General features: G+C 46.2%; 1 long non-coding RNA gene across 1 annotated transcript in view; it reads right to left on the bottom strand.

Moving 5' to 3' along the window:
• LOC119146027 overlaps positions 1 to 17,002 on the bottom strand; it is a 67,425-nt gene that overhangs the window by 33,204 nt on the left and 17,219 nt on the right. The window lies entirely within an intron of this gene.

Here is a 17,002-nt window from a genome sequence, read left to right as displayed (position 1 = left end):
AAATCCAAAGCCAATCCAAACTGTGTGACAAATCCACTGAACTTCAGGTTGTTACCGCATTGTGTTGAAATGTTTTGAAACTTCCCAGAACAAAGCTTTCACCCACAGGACAGAGCCATTTACACAAACCAGAAATATCCGCTGCTCTTAACACCGTGAGTTCCATGTACACAGCTGCAGGCAGGCGGGAGCGATGCTTACTTGAACATCTACAGGCATGTGTGCAGCCACACACAAACACACCATGTGTATGTGTTTATTAAATCATACCAGCAAAAGCTTCAGTAAGAGAAAGTTGCAGTTGTGAACTCATCAAAGTAAAGAAACAAAACAAATACGTAGCGTAGCTCTTCAGGAAAGAAGGTATGGAGAACCGGGAGTCTGCAGATTAGATTTTTCCTGGGCTCTGGTGACTTTATGGTAGAGACAGGTGAAGTGAAACCTGACTAGGGTAACTTTAGCCAGAGAGAGTGAGATAGAAATAAACAATATTATTCCTGGAAAGAAGGGGTAGTAGCTGTCCCTCTGCCAAAGTGCACTCCAGTCCAGAGCCTATTAGCTGTGGATTCCTTTCTGCGCTCCACCTCCCAGTGTCTGGGCAACGGTCCCAGGTCTTGACGTCAAAGCTGCCTTTTGTTTGCTGCACATACTTTCCCCTTTTGCAGGTTTAACAGACCGAGGCATGGAAGAAACTGGGCAAAGGGCTCTATTCTGACCAGATCTGCAAACTCAAGACAAGACCCCAAGAAAAGTCCTCCCCCCACATTACTGATTTCAACCATTCCAGCAAAAACAAGAATTTAGTTCAGTATGCCTACATTGTTTTACATCTAAGTTGTCCTCTCGCTAGCCCTTCTTTCAATTCATGCCATGTGTTTTATCTGTTGTGGTTTTATTTTGCATTATTTAGATTGCAAGAGCTGTCAAGCAAAGACTCTTTCCCTAAGCGTAAGACAAGACTGTAAAACTACTACTTTAACTATCAGATATATTGGGAGCAAATCCTCTCAGAGACAGAGGATAAATGCCCAGTGTTCCAGGATATCAGGGCGGGAAGGAAGAATGAGACCAGGTGCTATTACGAAGTCTTCCACCCCTCTGAACTTGAGACAGCTAGAGCCAAAGTGGTTGTTTTCCAAAGTCAGCAGAGGAGCCTCTCCTCCCTGCTACTCACGATGACTTGGGCACATACAAGCCATTCCTTGCCCCTCACATCCACCTAACTGCCTGCCCCAAAACATAAGCTATCCTGTGGGAATATATAGGAAGAGGGGCCTGCAGCAGAACTATATGTGTTAGGTCAGGCTTCTCCTGCTGGAGAAGCCCTTTAAGATACAGTTATAGCAGTCACAGTAAGATTACGTCACTCAATATAAATTCAACACTCTATTACATCCTATAGATTTTTTCATTTAATGGCCAAAATACTCTAGGTCAACGAGGAGGGGGCAAAAAGAAATGGGAAAACAGTCACGTAACAGACACAAAAATGGGCACAGTAATCAGCTGCTACATATTTCCGAGAGGAGATGCCAGTCTTCTCACATGCTCAGAGTTAAGGTCTGATCACATTTGTAATCCCTCCTTTCAACAGCAATAAACCTGGCACTCAGTGGGATATTCCACAACAGGGCCCTCCTGTTCCCTGGCCACTGTGACTCCCAAACCCATCTCCCCACACCAAAGCAGAGGCCAACGCTCTTACTCCTGTTCCTCAAACAGAGGTGTGCTGCACGTTCTCCTTCCCCCCTCCTTCTGAAAGCTTAAAGCTGGCGAACCTTTGATAGCTTTCCTTCTTATAAGACTCTCAAACTAGTACTTGACACTGATTCTTGCATGAGTACTGGTGCTGGCTTTGTATACCTGTAACTAAGTGGAAAAACACAATCATTATCTCCTGGCTAAGGCACAATGCATCACTGCTGAGGTGCAGCATTCCTTGGCTATTAGTAGCTAACAAGATAAGCAGCCTATGCTTCTGCTAGTGGTGGTGGGACCGGGCGGGGACAGGGGGACCCCAACAAACCACCACCCCAAAAAAAGGAAATAAGGAAAGAAAAAAAAGAAAAAATAGACCTTTCTATCATCTCTGCTGTCAGAGTAACAGAAAACTATATGCTTAACCCAGGCCAAAGTGTTTCATCCCTTGTAAAGTGTTAATTTGCAAGGCAGAATGCAAGTCACCTGCATCTCAACAGAGCCTGGTTGTCCCATGCCGTCCTACTGACCCGCACGGAAAGGCAAACTTCCCAAAGATCTAACCCACGTCCAGTTCCCTGGGACAACTTGCTAACTAGTGTGAGCAGATCTTCATTCAAAACACGTGCTGGGTAGGAGGGAGTCCCAGGTGGACTACACACAGTCACGCTTCCCTCTCCTGTCTTTCAGCCAAACCACAAGCACACAAATAAACGCAGGAACCGGGTGTCACATGTACTCTCTTTCAAGCTCCTTCTAGTGTTTTCAGAGAAGACACTAAACAAAAGGGAAAGGCCTGTTCATTTTCGCCTGTTCTCTAACAGCCAGGAGACACAAGCTAGCAGGTCAGTGGGATGACTTTATATTATCGACTTCAAAGCGCACATGGTGGTATCGGGGGCAGACGTCAGGAAGTTTGCCAGCTGCTACACTCTGATCTAGAGCTCTGCATGGGAGTGCTACCCCAAACCAGGCTCTGACTTTCTATCAACATGTCCTGGAAACGCACACTGCCAGCCAGGTCACCATGGAGATAAGCAGGACCTTTTAGGCCCCGTACAGATCCTTTCTCTAATATAAAGGCTTGACAGAATTTAGCCCTGGGGATGACTAGCAACTTGAACTTAATTTATGTCACATGGCACGCTCACGCTCTAGAACTAGGCTGTGATGCAGTCAGAAAGAGTGTTTCCAGGTACTGAAGAAACAGCTATTCCAATAACTTAGCACTCCCCTCTCCCTCCCCCGAAGCAGGTGAGTGAGTGACACGAGGCTTACTCTGAACCCAGGAGTCACAGGTCTCAAATCAATGGCCTGAAATGTTAGTAGCAGTAGCAGGGGTGTCAGGGTGGAACGGCTGCGTGTGGCTGGTTATTGGCCTTCAGTCTGCTGACCCTTCAGAGAGCTGTATTTCCCAAGCTCTCTCTGTCACTACAAGTGCTGAGAATCTTCTTTTTATTTTTTAAAAATAATCATAGACTATCTCATCATGAGAGAGAATTACAACTCCAGGGCCAGAGGCCTGAAGAAAAACAGTAAAGTATGCAGAGAGCTAACAACTACCACGGCATCCCCCTGATGCTGGAGATAGTTTAGGCTGGTGCGTCCTCTCAAAGAACCAGCAGAAAGGAAAGCCCACCATCATTGCCTAGAAGATCGGCTTTTAACAACCAGCTGGCTCCCAGAGCAGGATTTGTGCCACAGCAGCTCTGCCTGCTCCCAGCACCACCTCTTCTCTCCAGTCCAGACTCAGATGATACAGGGACAAGCTGCCCATCGTAGGAGGGTGATCGCTTGTGTGCATTTGATTTGTAGATATACGATGGGGTGTTTCCAAGTTAAAAAATACAAACTAGCCACATAACTGAAAATGTTCAGCTAGGTCCTAGTTGTCTCACCAAGCCAAATAAAAACTCTTACTGCCTCCCCAGCACCAGTTTGTGCACTGCCTGCTGAGTAGCACTGGCTTCCCACCCGAAGCCAGAACAGAGGAGCAGCACGGGGCAGGCATTACCGGGGCTTGGAGGCCACGGCTACCTTGCCTTCCCTTGTGTCTGTCACATTTTTTAGGTCTCTGCACCAACATCACAAGCCAAAAGGAAACAAGTCCTGGGAGGAAGTGAGTCAGGAAACCCGCACCTCGTGCAGGGGGAAGTGTGACTCAGAGGCAGGGTGCTCACTGCTCCCTGGCACCCTGGAGGAGGTGATAAGATTGTGTAATCCCCAAGATAACTTGCTGCACATCCTAATTCTGCTGATCCTCCCAGGGGAGGGGTGCCTCTGCTGAGTACTGTACATTAGCTGATTTCTTAGAATAAACTGTGACAGCTCCCTGTGAGCTCATCGCGTGGGAGGGGGGATGCTGGGCTCCCTGCCTGTGCTGTCAGAAGAGGAGCTACAGAAGCACTGAATTTATCAAGAGCACAGCAAAGACCTGGCAAACCTCCTGTTTAGTCTATTTGTTCTTCTTTCAGGAACAAAGAGTTTAAGAATGGAAGTACTTGAAAGCCACAGAGGAACCAGCTACAAAGCAGAGGAGAGGATTTAAGAAAAAAATTGAGAAAGCAGAGGACAAACCTGGTGGCAATAGGATGGGGATTGACAGTCTGTGTGATTGGGACTGGTGGGGGGACAGCCAGGGAGACGGGTACATGACATCCCAGGAGGAAAGAAGCCAAAAGTGCAGGCAAAACAAGGGAAGCGAGGAGGGCAGAGAGGGTGGAGAAAAGATAGTAGGGACGGTCACTCAGGGGTGGTGAGGAAGGTACAGCAAAACCACAATGGCCCTGGGATTGAGAGAACAAAGAGACATTACACTGAGGGAAAGAAGCTACCATCCATTTTGAGTTCTCAGCAAGACACCAGAGCCAGAGTTTGCGTTTCTGCGTCTCTATTCATCTGCATAAGGGCCATTCCTGAAAAACAACCAGAGCCCTAAAGCAGGGAGGTGGAACAAGACACAAAAGTCACTCTTTTTCAGCCATAGAAGATGGTCCTGGTTTCCTTACCATGAATGCAGACATGAGCAGCACTAGTATTCACAAGCTCAGCTCTTTGCCTGTGTCAGTACAGCACTTGGTGCAAAAGGGTCTTGGGACATGAGTAGGCTTCTGGAAATTTCTGCTGAACAAGTTAAGCTCCCAGGCACCTTAGGGAGCTCAATGTCAACTGAACTTCCAAACTCCAACCCTCTGGTCCCCGAAGACAAAACCACATTTACGAAATTGCTTTTGCAAACAAACTACTGAACACAGAGGAGGAGAGAAGGAAGCCCTCCCTGTCCCCGTGCAGACACACCAGCGCACGCGCAGCCGCCATGCACCAGCTTCACAGAAACCTGTCAGAGTCAGAAAAGGCCCCATCCTGTCCCAAATCACTGGTGTCAAAACCCAGTAAACAATCAGAAAGACAGAATAAATGAGAGAAATCCAGGCCTGGCTATCCAGGAAATTCACTCCTAGGAAGCATCGCTGTCAGCAGGGACTGTTCTGTGCTTCCAGGAGAGCTCCACACCACAGACGTGGTGGTTGTGTCCCGGGGGTGCACTGCACAGGTGCTCTGTCCAGCTGAAGCAGATCTGAACTGCATTTCAAGCACAGTTTCAGAGTCCTCACCGTGCACAATACGGCACTAAAAAATACCATACAGTTTTTCAAATGCAAATTTGTTATGCTATTTATGTTTGAGTCAGGAGCCAGAAGTGATAAAACCATCCATTTCAGAGACTTTTACCCCCAGCTGAGGGGCAGCAAAGGTGCTGGTTGAGACTCAGAAGACCTAAAGCCTATTTCCATTTCTGCCCCAACCTGTCAGCTGTCCGGAGACAAACCACTGTGCATCCTTGGGCTCCAGGTCCCTTTTCCCTTTTTTGCCTCACTGGTATTAAATGCAAGCTTCCTGGGCGTTGGCTGCTGGACAGTATATGCCTGTAACATTAAATGCATCCCAGACTGCAAAATGCTGAATGGTTCTGTAATGGAAATCATAATGACTACTTTAAGTTTCAAGCCTAGTATTTCTAGGACAAATGTCACAGCTCATATGACCTAACATGCCAGGGCTAGCGAGCCTGGGAAGAAGAGCTGTGTTTATTATCATGGGTTTAGTCAGACCCTATAATGTAATTGCTTATTTCACTGTGATCAGTCTGCTACCCAGAAATAGGACAACCATATTCTGTTCCTGCAGGCGGTATCTGTAAGGCCACAGTGCAAGAACTGGAACTATTGGTATCATGTGTTATAAGCATGCATTACTTATTCTGCTCCCTGCAAACACTCACCCACCTTATGGGCACAGTACAGGGACAAAGTTGTGTCCAGCAGAGCAGGTACTCATAGATTTTTGTTTAAATGATGTTCTGTGAGCCTGATTCAGCTGCTGACACCTCCTCACCACACAGGATGCCTGCACTCTTTTGAAGTGGCTCTGTTTTTCCCTTTGAATCTGTGCTAATAGGAAAGCATCAGGTGGAGAGTTTATTTTTCTAGTTACTGTTTTTCAAGATGCTGCTTGGCCTAGATTAATTCCAAGAACTGAGGCAGTTGAACAAAGAAACTTCTACAGATTCATCAACAGCATGAACATCACTGCTCCAGCAACTGCCCACGCTGTAGCAAAAATTTGCAGAAACCAAAACGAGACCACACACAACAGAAGGGCTGAGCAACGCATGCAGGGAACTGCCAGAGACAGCACCTTCAGCACCTCTGCAGACACCAGAGGCAGCAAGGCAGCCTCCAGGATGTGCTGTTACATTTCCCCAGAATACATGCTTGAGTAAAAAACCTCCCCACCGACGTTTATCCAGGCAACTAACCAAACTGCAGTGCTTCCATGGTGGTGGCAGGGGGAAGGCAGGAGACAGAGTTGTTCTCTCAGTTCCCTCCCAAAAGGCCATACTTTCAGGCAGGATTCACATACCAGAGCCTCTTCTCTGCCTTGCAATACTACAGGTTGCTGACTATGAAGCCTGAAACTTAAAGAGCAGTAAATTCCTTCAGGGGACTGGCCGAGACAAAGCAGAGACTTGTAAGATCCCAGTGCTTTGGACCTTCTTCCTTCAGCCCCCATGCCAGGAAAAAACCCAGTTGCTTTCATGAACTCTGCACAGGCACAAAAATAATCTCAAAAAGTCATCTTATTACATGCAGATACCAGTGCCAGCTTAGAAAGAGTGAATTTGACATCCCAGATTACCCAACCCCTTCTCATTCCCTCCTTCGTGTGTACTTTGACAGATGCCTATGAAGGTGTTCATGGTGAGTTTGTTTCCTTTCCCAGATTAATGCACTGAGGAGCTGAAATCAAGGGCCAGCCCTCATCAGAGCTCCGCTGAGAAAGTAAAGACCCCAGGCTGACCAAAATCAACCTGACAACCTGTGTAAAGTGAGAAGCCTAAGCCAATTGTAGGTACAGAGGGGAAGGAAGGGATTTTCTTTCTCCCCTGGATAAAGCAAGCCAAAAATGTTGAAAGAGAAAAACCTCTGCACTACTCATCTTCACCTAATTGCACCCATGGAAATAGCAGTAGAAAAGCCTGCATCTGCTGGTCACCTTAAGCGGTTTTCTGGATCTCATCATATTCATCACAGTCATCACTCAGACAAATTTGGCACTGGGGCTATGGCTGTGACAGTCACAGCTGTGGAATAACAAGCTTTGCATTAGCCTGAAGAAAGAAGCAAATGAGCCAGTGCATTTCCAGTGATCCAGTAATAGTTTGTGTTTCCAGAGATATCTCTGCCTGGGGACCTCACATATATATATAATAAACCCTTATGATCCCCAGCTGAACCACAGGATCAGTAATCCTACACTACACAGTGGAAACTGAGGCACCGGAGAACAGTGCTTGGCCCCAAACACACAGCGAGAAACAGAATCCAGATTACAAGGTTATAAACTACAAACTCCTCTCTAATTCTAACACAACCACAGACCCTCATATAAGCAATTTCACTTAACTGACTGCAATTTACCTTATGGCACACAGTCTTTATATGGCCCTAAAAGCACATCAACCTTTTTGTGCTTCAGTACACAGCACCATGCTGTAATTACGGTCTCAAGGTACACCTTAAGCAGGACAATTCTGCAGGAGCCTGTGGCTGAGAAGTTCTTTGCCCTCCAAAAGACACTTCCCTTACTGAAGCACAGAGCCAGGGAGGACATGGCCACTGGAGCAACCTGCCTGGCTGAACAGCTGCTCCTGCTTCAATTCTGATAGGCAAGATAAAAAAAGAAAAGGTGGTCCTAGCACAGATCTAGTGAACCTCCGCTACATCAGGGAGATATCTGGCTGATGATATGACACTGTATTTCAGAGTGGCTTCCAGACACGTGGCCCCTGTGAACGAAGAAAGCTTTTGTCCCTTTCTAAAAGAGCACATTTTGTAGCCTCTCTTGGTGCAGTGAGGGTTAATCCAGGCTAGTGAACAAGAGGGACCAAGATCAGCTCATCTTTTCCATTCAAGCAGAGCCTGATACAGAAAATGCTGGTTTCTCGATGCTCAGTGCTTAGTGACTTCCAGGAACAGTGAGCTAAACCCAGCTGCTCTTCCCAGCACCAGCTGAGGGGGCAGCAGGGGATGGAACACAGCCCTGTTCTTGGAAGGCAGGAAAAAATAAAGCTCTGGCAGAGCTGTGCAAACTCTGCTTTCTCCCTCCTCCACTCCCCATAAGCCTCTTTCAGTGTCTCTGATTCCTTGCAGTAGAGCTGGGTTGGTTTTTCCTTTTATCAAATAAACATAAGAGCAATGCAAGAAAACTGCAGGCAATTGTCAAGCAGAGACAGGTTAAGTTAATCAAATAAATGATAAGCTCCTCTCCATGAGCTCCCACATGCCCCAAGATTTTACTCAGTTTAGTGCATGACCTACTGTACTTCTTAGCATTTTCCTGTTAGATAAACACAGAAAGCTATAGAACCATCCAGCTCACGTAAACTATTTTTGGCTGCTTTATCTTCATGCAACACGAATTCCAAGGGATGATTGGATATTTGGACTTCTCCCAGCCTGGCTGACTGTGAACGGAGCAGACTGTAACCTCATTGCTATTCTTCAGTGGAAAACAACATCTTTTAGAGATGACAAGTATCTGGCTTGTAGGTACAGTACACTGAATGAGATTCAGGGAAATAGAGCAGTCACCAGCTGTGAGGAATGTGAGGATCTCCTCCAGGCACACAAAAAAGGAAACCAGGAATCAGACAGTTTGTTTCATGGTTCCCCACAAACTGCCCTTGAAATAAAAGGCAGCAGCACTGAGCTGTGAACAGAGGCAGAAATCCTGCTGCAAAGTTTGCAGTCACCAGTGCAGCTGGGTGAGAATTTGCACCATCTCTCACACAGACTCAGGTCTGGCCCTGCAGAAGAATAAAAGAAAGCCTGCGTCACCTGTGTCAGTAGGCCTCAACAGAGCACCCAGCAAACTGGCTCCCTTGTCGGGTGTCTTGGCCAGCAGGCCCGGGAACGAATGGGCCACACAGCAGCTCAGCCGAACAACTGGTGACCCCAGGACAGAGCCATGGCACGCTGCCAGGGAGGCACTGCAGGAGAAGCTGTTCCCAGAGATATACAGCAGATGAGATGTCTGTCTCCAGCACAATCAGTCTCTCACCTATTATAAGTTTTACACTTCAATTGTTGCAGGTTTCTGTTTGTCCGGTGTTTTTTTCACCTGCTGGACAGAAGGAAAATACAAATCTGCATGGTTACATGGGACACTGAAGTTCCCTGCACTGCCAAGGCCATACACAAGTGTTTAGAAGACAAGCAGGCTTCATCGTTATCTTTCATGGATTTCAGGGCTACCAAAAAAAACCTACTTAGGGAATAGTACAGAAAGCAATGCAGAGTCAGCAGCAAACCACAAGACCAGTTTATAGGTTGTTGAACGTTCATTTTCCATTTGCTGATTTCTAGGTTCTCAGACACCAGCTAAGAGACTGAAGCACTCTGCTGTCCCTCCAGGACTTCTAAACTCCATCAGTGTGACGCACCATTTATCTCTGCTACCTTCAATTAGAAACACGAAGCGAGGCACTGGGCACCAGGCTCATTTTTAGCTGTGCAAAACCGTGATGACCCAGATACTCGCCTAGGAATCAATGTAGATGTGCTGATTTACAGACTGTGAGAAATTGGTTCATTAACTAAACAGAGGCCCAAGCCACACCATTTAAATTTGAAGAGTGCTCTTGAACACCCTGTTCAGTCCAGGAACTGGGATTTGCTTGGTGCCTTCCTATATTTAGCATACAGTAATGTAATTGAAGCAACAAAGTTAGACCCGCAAATAGACTGGTTTCTCAGTACTTAATCAAGGACCTTTTCCTAGAACTGCAGCGGGCTGAAATTAAAAGAATGTGTGGTAATCAGCCCCATGGAGGCAGGAGGAAACCACCATGAGTTTAAACTCCAAACACACATTCTGGCCAGTTGAACATACCCTTGTTTAAATTAAATGTGGCTTCACAGTGACCCTGGCCAGGGATTGCATGGAAGGCTTCAGAGTGCGCAGCCCATGTACAAAGAATTACTGAGCAGACAACTCTGATGGTCTGCACTTCACTGTATAAGAACATCCTCAGACCCCTGTCCTTAATGGATGAAGGAAACGACAGGTCTGAAGTACCTCTGCAATAATGTTAATCTGTTTCTGTCAGCAACTTTGGTGAACAGCAGAACGTATAGGAAGGAGTGGGTGAAAGAAAAATTCATTGTACACACTGCAATATGCATAAAACAGGCAGCAGCCACACTGCAGTAGCACTGACCAACACAGCCAGGACAGCAGGCAGGAGCCCACAGCACTGCACTTGTTCAAATCCACTATTTAATAGGTCTTTCAAAATAAGGACAAAAAATTGAGTCTTCTAGTTTTTCTTCTTAATCTTCTAATTTTTATTGGGGGGCTGAATAGAATTACATTTAAAAAATCTTTTTTTTGGTCACCAGTTTTCATGTCACTCTTAGGAGAACTTCCTTTTTTCCTCTTTGCACTCTAACCTAACAATTGCCAGAAGAATAAGACAACGAAAATATTCTGTAAGGAGAAACAAAGTTAGACATTTAAGAAGTGTTGAAATGATTCAGAAACTGTCAAAGCTTGCAGCTCACAGTGAGTGAAAGGGAGCTTCATATTTATATATTTCTACAATATCTGCACCACAAGCCTCAAAATGCCACTTAGGATCTGCAAAGACATTGATGCAGAGCTAAGTCAGAGGAAAGCTAAGTCAGACTTTTAAAACATATTTCAGAGCTACACTTTCTAGCTTTGGCAATACCCTTGAAGAGGTCAGTTGTACCTCCCCGTCTCTTCTGCTCACGCTTTCTGCAACTGTTCTGCAAACAGACGGAACAGCCTGTCATGCGCAGAGTGTGCCCCTACAAATGTCCTCCAAACAGCTTTTGCCAAAGTTTTAGGACTGAATTTGCTTCCCACACGCAGAAACTACTGACTTCTCTTGGCAATTGTTTCCTGCATACTGTGGGATCTCTACTGGACCAAGGCAGATGAGGTAGAAAGATTAAGAGTTCCCCCGCACTGGTTTCATATACTGCATTCCCATGCCATGCTATTGCGGGAGGCAGAAGGCAAGGACAGAGCAGGGAAAGTGAGAAAGCAAGGAGAGAAACAGGCTATGGGAACCAGACAACAGTAGCGTAAATTTAAATCAGCCATTGTGCCTTTGATTCACCCTGAGGCAAGAGCACTAAGAAGGAAGGGCCCAGCTAGCTCCATTCCCTGCCATCACCCTGCAGTGGAAAAGCAGTGCCGAGTGCTAAAGCTGAACCTAAAAATCACTCAAAGCCCCAGATACTGGTTATTGTAAAGCCACATCAGGGAAATAATTTCTTGTATGGTGCAGATCTTTTTCAATGCAGGTCTACAAAACATCATAGCATAATTAAGTTTCCATAAATATTAATCATTGCCTTTGCAGTTCCGTTCCTTCCATTCATCTAATAATTAATACTGCTTTCACATCATCATTAAGATACCAGCTTGACAGTAGGAACAAAAGATTAGGCTGAGAATCTTATTTGTAATGAATGGTGATGAAAAATACCACATGCAAAGCGTGAGAGTACAGAAACTGCCCTAACCTCTGAGTTAACCTAACAACACAAAAGTCTCTCTGATACTCACAGATACTAGCATTTCCTAGAAGAAAAACCAAGAAGAAATAATTTACTCCTAGATTACAAAACACTCACTGGAGACATAAGTATAATTGAAAAACTACATGTCAAATGCAATTCAGGGAAACACACTCCAGCGTTTTAAAAAACAGCCACGTTACCTTCCTATCAAGGCAACATTAAGGAAATAGAAGTGGAATTGCCACCTCTGCCATCGCAGTGAACCCACGCAAGCAGAGGACAGCAGAGCTGTAATTGAGGGTAAATGAGAAGCTGTGAGGAAAGCTGACGGGGAGGTGGGCAACTGTGCAGAGTACAGACAATAAATATCTTCTATCGTACAATTCAAAGCATAATCAGCATGTGAACTAGTTTAATACTTCACCCTTAGCTTTGCCTTCTTTTTTCCCCCAAAGGCGTGCTGTTCCTTTGAACAGCCTTTTCCTTACTGCTGCATGCTTTTGCAGCAAGGAGCTCAAAGGCACAGGCTGCTAAGTGGCACTCAGGCATGTCTCTCCTGTATCTTTGAAAAGCTTCTTTGGGCAAGATCTCACACTTCCACGCTCCAGTCTGTTACGTAGGAGCAGTCTGCTTTGTCATCTCATCCAAGCCTTGAGCCGATGGCAGGCAAGCCCCTGCTAATGCCCCAGTGGAGACACAGCCAGCACGTAGAAAGGCCTTCCTATAGCTAATTTTATAAATTTAACAGGCAACTAACCAAACTGCAGTGCTTCCATGGTGGTGGCAGGGGGAAGGCAGGAGACAGAGTTGTTCTCTCAGTTCCCTCCCAAAAGGCCATACTTTCAGGCAGGATTCACATACCAGAGCCTCTTCTCTGCCTTGCAATACTACAGGTTGCTGACTATGAAGCCTGAAACTTAAAGAGCAGTAAATTCCTTCAGGGGACTGGCCGAGACAAAGCAGAGACTTGTAAGATCCCAGTGCTTTGGACCTTCTTCCTTCAGCCCCCATGCCAGGAAAAAACCCAGTTGCTTTCATGAACTCTGCACAGGCACAAAAATAATCTCAAAAAGTCATCTTATTACATGCAGATACCAGTGCCAGCTTAGAAAGAGTGAATTTGAATTTTGAAGACACTTTCACTCACCACTGTTTTTTCCAATGACAAAATATATTTCACCCAAACCTGCACTGTTTTGATACTTCAGCAATTCAGTTAATTCATTACCAATGCAAAGCAATTTACAAGGGGTACGTTACTAGACTAGAGGTAAAGAGATCATCTCTATATGTTTACGAACCTACATGGCAGTTGTTCCTAAGCTGCACTACTGGAATCACTGAAGAAGGAACTACCCAGGTCACAGGGCAAACATCTCTACGAGCACAGTTAAAACTGATGGAGATGGGATTTGGTAAATGAAAGGCTACAGCGTGGGTCTTGACTCAGGACAAGAAGAATGGGTTCCTCTGAGAAGGAATATGGTAGCTTAAGGATTAGAAAAGTATATGATGGGAGGGTGCAAACAGGAAACTCAAGAGGCCCACCTTCCTACACACATGAAACAGAACATTTCCAGCAGCTGCTGCCTCGTGATCTGCGCTTGACTCCAGTACTGATAATGATGGCTGTTGCTAATACCTACGGTTGCTATTGCTGCTGCCTGTGCATTAGAGCAACACAAATCTGGGAACCCCTGGCACAGGTTACAACCACAGGCTGAATTCCTCTTTGATACCACTTAAGCCAATATGAGTTCTGAGAAACTGCTGCCACATGTTCTCTCCATGACACACTGCTTAACAAGCAGCACTTATTTTGTGCTGGCTTCAGTTTCAGAGTGATCTCAGTGGATGGCCCCACATGCAGTGCTCTGCAGCAGAGTGACTTGGAGGTGGGTAACTGTGGCAATACCAGCATCTGTGAAGGCAACTACGTGCTCTTCTAGCTACACATGAACAGACACAACAGTTCCACCAAGCACAAGTACAGGCCAGGTAGAGAATGGATTGAGAGCAGCCCCTCGGAGAAAGACTTGGGGGGGTTGATTGAGGAGAAGCTCACCCTGGCCTGGCACTGTGCCCCTGCACCCAGAGAGCCAACCCAACCCTGGGCTGCACCAAGAGCAGAGTGGCCAGAGGGTGGGGGAGGGGGTCCTCCCCCTCTACTCCGCTCGCCAGACCCCCCCTGCAGCACTGTACTCGGCTCTGGGGCTCCCAGTGTAAGAAGGACATGGACCTGTTGGAGCCAATCCAGAGGAGGACCACGAAGGTGCTCAGAGGGCTGGGGCAGCTCTGCTGTGCAGACGGGCTGAGGGAGTCGGGGTTGCTCAGCCTGGAGAAGAGAAGGCTCCAGGGAGACCTTGTAGCAGCCTGGCAGTACCTCAGGGGGCTACAGGAAAGCCGGGGGGAAGATGTTTTGCAAGGGCATGTAGCGACAGGATGAGGGGGAATGGCTTTAAACTGAAAGGGGGTAATTTAGATTAGACACGAGGAAGACCTTTCCCGTGAGGGCGGCGAGGCGCTGGAACACATTGCCCAGGGCAGCTGTGGGTGCCCCGACCCTGGCAGGGCTCAGGGCCAGGCTGGATGGGGCTGGGAGCGACCTGGGCTGGGGGGAGGGGTCCCTGCCTGTGGCTTGGAACAACTATCTTTAAGGTACCAACCCAAACCATTCTATGATTCTATGATACTCAGGGCTACTCCTACGTATTGGAAACATTCACCTATACAACAAAAACACTGTAAGGAATGCTTAAGTCATTTGGGTCTCACTTAACCTCTCTTATCGAAGACAAGACAAGGCTGTTCCTAAAAAAACCCAACATCCCTCATCTCTGAGACTCTGATTACTATGTAGGTTTAGCAAGCAGCCACCACTTATGTCAGTGTCATGGTTTAACCCCAGCCAGCAACTAAGCACCACACAGCCACTTGCTCACTCCCTGCCTTTCCTCCCAATGAGGGATGGGGTAAAGAATCAGAAAGAAAGGTAAAACTCATGGGCTGAGATAAGAAAAATTTAATAATTAAAATAAAATGGGAAGAAAACTCCAAAACAACAACAATAATAATGTCAGTAATAGTAACAATTATAATGAAAAGGAGGGAGAAGGGAAAAGAAATAAAATCCAAAGGGAAGGGAGAAAAAAACAAGTGATGCACATGCAACTGCTCACCACCCACTGACAGATGACCATCCAGTCCCCGAGCAGTGATCAGCAGCTCCTGGCCAACTCCCCCCAGTTTATATACTGAGCATGACATTCTATGGTATGGAATATCCCTTTGGCTAGTTTGGGTCATCTGTCCTGGCTGTATCTCCTCCCAATACCTTGTGCTCCACCTGCCCTCCCACTGGCAGGGCCTGAGAAACTGAGAAGTCCTTGACTGAGTATAAACATGACCCTGCAACCACTAAATACATCAGTGCGTTATCAACATTGTTCTCACACCAAACCCAAAACACAGCACTGTGCCAGCTGCTAAGAAGAAACTTAACTCTGTCCCACCTGGAACCAGGACGGTCAGGTTAGCTGGCTGACACATTACCCACAACACATCCTTTCTTGCAGTGCCATTACTCTGTAAGATGTGAAGGGCTGTTTTCACCACAAAAATCACAAAGCATCTTCCCTTTCCCCTTCACCGGCCATGGCTTAGTAATAGACCACAGAGGTCTCCAGGAATGAAGCACTACTGACAGTTATCATGGGACTCTGTGCTGTTGCCCAGAGTAAAAAGCAGTCTTTGTGGATAAGTTTTCCTCGATCAGCACCCCAACCCTTCATCCAGGAGAAGGGCCATTAGTTTCAATGCTCTGTTAGGTTCCCTTCTGTGCAAGGGGTACTCAGAGGAGGAGGTGGTGTGAGAATGCTCACCATAACGGGAAACCTCTTTGAGGAAACCTGTCGCAGCACTATCAAAACTGGCCGGCTGCAACAAGGCTTTTACCATTCCATCCCAGGTTAACTTCAGTAAGTAGTTCCCTCACCTTGCCCCAGCACGGCCATCAATCCCCCACAGAGTTTCAACAGTTCATCTACTGTCTGCGCTGTTTCTTCATACTCTTCAGGTCAGCCCACCCTGCTTCTTGCCTCTGCTGCATCCGGAGTCTTCCTTCTCCGGGCTCCTCTTCCAGCCAGCCTCTCCTCATCCAAGCCCCCTGCTTCTCCCCAGGCCTCTCCTACACCTGGGGCGCTCTCTCTTCTTTCTGCCTCTTCCAAGTCTCTCTTCATCTAGTGCTCCTCTTCATATGGTACCCCTTTTCCAGCCCCCTTAGAGCTATGTAACTACTTACTGGGAACCAGCCACAAGCTGCACATTAGCCACATCAGCCAACCCACCGCCCCTGAAGCCAGCCCACAGCTGTATGTTATCAATGTTAATTAACCTGCCTTCATTCCTTTGTAATTCCTCTACAGAAACCAAAGAGCTTCTGTCCTTCTTCCTGAATCCTGTCTTGTTCTTTTCGGACTAACTGGGTCTGATGAACTTTAAGAGACGCTGCATAGTGTCCTACATACCCAAGCTTTCAGGAAGGAGAAGTCAGGCAAGAAAAAGCCATTTATGAGAAAAAATGGAGCTTATTGAGCTGCAGCATGTAGACTTTAGCGTATGCAACTATTTACTTCTGCTCTAGCTGTACTTTCAGCAGTGACAGCTACACTCCTTTTTTTCATTTAAAATTACTCAGTGTTAACTGCAATAGCTGACTTCCAAGAGGAGGAAGATTCTTTAAGCAGCATTCACTAACCAATCCTGAGAAGCCAGGCTAAAGTCAAAAGGCCCATTTATTCAGCTTGTCACACACTGATCCATCCTGTTCACATAGAGCTCTGCAGTCTTGACAGCTGCAGCTACTTCTAAAAGTTCTTCTCATGAACTTTTTGTGTTCTCATGTTCATGAGATATTTACATCACTGTTTACCAGATACCCAAAGGTATTACAGCTTAAACATATAAACTTCACCCTCAAATAAACATTATGCTTTCATTTTTTACCTATGCATGTACACACAGAATTTGTTAAAAATTAAGAGCTTTTTGAGAAACAGGGAAAGGACACAAATTTATTAAATGCAAATTGATTTTTTTTTCAGCCAAAAAAATCCCAGCCAATCATATATAAGTGCTCTTAATTTTTTTTTTAAAAAAAACAATTAGTCTTCAGTCAGATTGGTTTTTAC

The sequence above is a fragment of the Falco rusticolus genome, chromosome 4 (genome assembly GCF_015220075.1).
Source record: "Falco rusticolus isolate bFalRus1 chromosome 4, bFalRus1.pri, whole genome shotgun sequence".
Taxonomy (NCBI): domain Eukaryota; kingdom Metazoa; phylum Chordata; class Aves; order Falconiformes; family Falconidae; genus Falco; species Falco rusticolus.
The sequence above is the reverse complement of the archived record's forward strand: the minus strand, read 5'-3'. Positions and strand labels throughout refer to the sequence as shown.